Here is a 3,183-nt window from a genome sequence, read left to right on the forward strand (position 1 = left end):
AGCCATCTTGTTAGTCCTCCCAATGAATTTGTTGAGTTTATGTCCAAAATCGAAAAAAATCTACACAGATAATTTCGATTCAAATTGTCATAGGATTGGGTTTTCCCAAATCTTATTTGAGAAAATGATAGACGTAGAGCCATACTCTTGTTGCGAAAATTGCAACCCCGATGTTTTAAAATGTATTTTCATAAGAACAAGAACTTATTTTCTGGTTAACAGTTTCAATAAGAAAGCGAACCAACCAAATTTTAAAAACATTAAGTTTTTGTGTGTAACACACCAATAGAGTTCGCTTTCAGTCTAAGTGTCTGTCTGCAAAGTCCGAATCCGTCTGAAAGACAGGGTTTTATCGGTTTGGGTGTCTTGAAATGAGCTGCCCATGTAGTTAGCTTCTGTGCCCATTTCCTTGTTCTTTAACTTGCACACTTCTATGGGCGTAAGACCTTTATTTTTTCTCATTTACATTTCAAATTAGTCTGGGTGTCTGTCTGCAAAGTCCGAATCCTTGTTCCCATTTCCTTGCTCTTTGATTTGCACATTTCTTATCTTTTCTACAGGCGTAAGACCTTTCTTTTTTTATTTATATTTTTATATTCATATTTATATTTTCATATGCTTGTTTTCTTTGCAGCTTTCTAGTATTTTTTTTAGTGCAGGCCCTATATCCCCACCACATCTATTTTTATTATTATTTACTTTGTTTGTAAGCCTGTCACTGGGGGCGGTTTTGTAACTACTATGTAAATATTTTGTAAATACTTTGCAAAATATGTATCCGTAAAATTCCGTACCTGAATTTTAATACAAGTATTATTTTGTTTGTTTTTGTTGCAAGCAGTATTATTTAGTCGTTCTCTTATTTTTGATTATGTATTTGTATACTTATTTATATATGTACATCATTACCTTAACAAAGAAAAGCCTCAACTAATTTTCCAGCTTTCAAAAAGTATTACTTTTGTACATATTAAATCGTTAAACAAATTAGCCTTTAATTATATTTTAACTACATATATATTTTTTTTTTGTTAAGGTAATGATATTTATTTTATATGGGTGAAAATAGGCCTCCTGGGGAACCGAACACCTTAAAAAAATCGGTAACGCGCCTGTATTGCTACCTCAGCGGTGGTGTGGAAGAGCAATAAGAATTTAAATAAATATATTTTTATCAGAAAATACAAATGACTCGTTTTATTTTAAATAAAGTGTAATAGGTTAATAATAATACAAGTAATAATTTAATACAATGTAAATTGTTAACGTACATAGTTTAAAATACAAACAGAAATACATAAGTATGTACACATCACATTTAATAAATTACAAACAATGCATTTTCTATGAAGAGTCATCAGCAGCCTTCCAAGCAGTTAAGCGCGAACGAAATCTTAAGATAAACAAAAATGAATATTAAAAATATTTGCTTGGTGTTCTCTGGCCATCGCTGTTGTTACTTTTGTTTGGCATGTGTAGAAACGAGGTACTGCTGTTGCTTATGTTACTGACAATGTGGTGTGGTAAAGTTGCTTGGAGATGGTTCTCTTGTAGTATATTGGCTATCAAGCACCAGAAAATTTCCATCACGCATTCCATATGCCACGGATTGTCGTGGATCAATTAAAATACCTTCATCACAGCTTTTTGGTACTCCAGCAACTGGTGTGTCTATGGCGGAGTTATGTGGAGCAGTTGCATGACTAAAATCAATTTCGACTCTTTGAGAACTGGCTTGTTTGTTGCGAGCGCTATTGGCATCAAACGTACGCAAATTAGATTTCCAAACGAGCAACTGTTGAATACAGGAAAAAATTTATATTATATAATTTTTTTTACATACAAAGCAGAAATTACCTGTCGATCCTCGCCCGCGGAAGCAAAATGTCTACCATGTGGAGAGAAAGCGACAGCGCAAACTTAGTAGCCAGTTAGTGTATAATTTTCCCGTCCATTTTGACCTGGTTCCGCTAAAGTGCCCTACTACCGTGTATAAATTGGCCGACCTTCTAATAAATCAAGCAATCTTATTGTATCGTCATCGCCGCCAGTCACCAAGAAATTTCCACTTGGGTGAAATGCAACATCATTCTCCGGCGACGAATGCACTGTATTAGCTCGCCTTCAGCTTTGTCAAATATCTTAACGCGGTTACAACTTAATGCTAAAGCCACCAGATTGCCATCTGGATGCCATGCCAGCTGCCGTCCCATACCTCTTCCCCCGGTGAACGTTCGCATACATTCGCCTGAAAATGTATCGCAAATTCTTAACTTGTCGCCGCACGATGAAATGAACTTACCATTAGGGCTGAATTTTGCTCCGCGCACCCATTTTTGTGTATTTTGAATTAGTATTTTGATGGCTGTTCGCCATTTTTCCAGTCTGCAAACGAATAAGCTGACGAAGATGCAAACAAATTCAACCACATTGTTGCATTCTACCGTACTTTTTAAAATTTTTAAAATCTTAAAACATATGTGAAAAACTTTTATAATCTGAATATTTCTAATGTCGAAATCAAAACGAAATTTACTAAATAGCATTTTTAAAAAACAATCATCTAATATTTTTCAAGTTTTTGGGCATATATTTTACAATTTGAACCACAAATACTACTAAGTTGTATAAGACTATTTAATGCAACTCAGGTCAAAAAAGAGCAGTTTAGACCAAAATAAGCAGCTCTAAAAAACAGATGATCGCAGCTGTGGCCCAGGATGACGTCTATTGCTAAGATATCTCACTTGTATTTGTACACAATGGCTGGAGTCGACGTACAGTAGTCGGTCGGTCGGTCGGTCGATCGGTCGTTTGGTTGGTTGGCTAGTTGCCGGCCAGTGGGCCACTTGAGGGGTTTCGCATAATGAAATGGTATTTCGTTTCTGGTTTGCTTGCCGGCTTAAATTTTTATTGTGTGAAGTGCTACTTTACGGTGAAATTTTATGCAGCAAATTGAGCGTTGGATTGGCATTTTGATTGAGCTATAAAATTAATAAAGTTTTTTATTGTTTTAAACTGGAATTTTTCCACATAAATACTAAGTTATGCGAAAAACAATACAAAAGTCGTTTTTAATTTTTATTGAAAAAAATTTCTGTTTTAAGTCCGCTTTGTCAGTCTTTTAATTTCGTCGAGTAATTCCTGGACATTTGATCTTTACGAAGACCACTTTTAGGGCTT

The 3,183-nt window shown here is 35.0% G+C and overlaps 1 pseudogene; it reads right to left on the reverse strand.

The window, feature by feature from the left end:
* Positions 1-1,421: 1,421 nt before the first annotated feature.
* Positions 1,422-2,405, reverse strand: LOC118757375 (annotated as a pseudogene).
* Between the last annotated feature and the right edge of the window lie 778 nt (positions 2,406-3,183).

This window comes from Rhagoletis pomonella, unplaced genomic scaffold (genome assembly GCF_013731165.1).
Source record: "Rhagoletis pomonella isolate Grant_MI unplaced genomic scaffold, Rhpom_1.0 Rhpom_scaffold_17125, whole genome shotgun sequence".
Lineage (NCBI taxonomy): Eukaryota > Metazoa > Arthropoda > Insecta > Diptera > Tephritidae > Rhagoletis > Rhagoletis pomonella.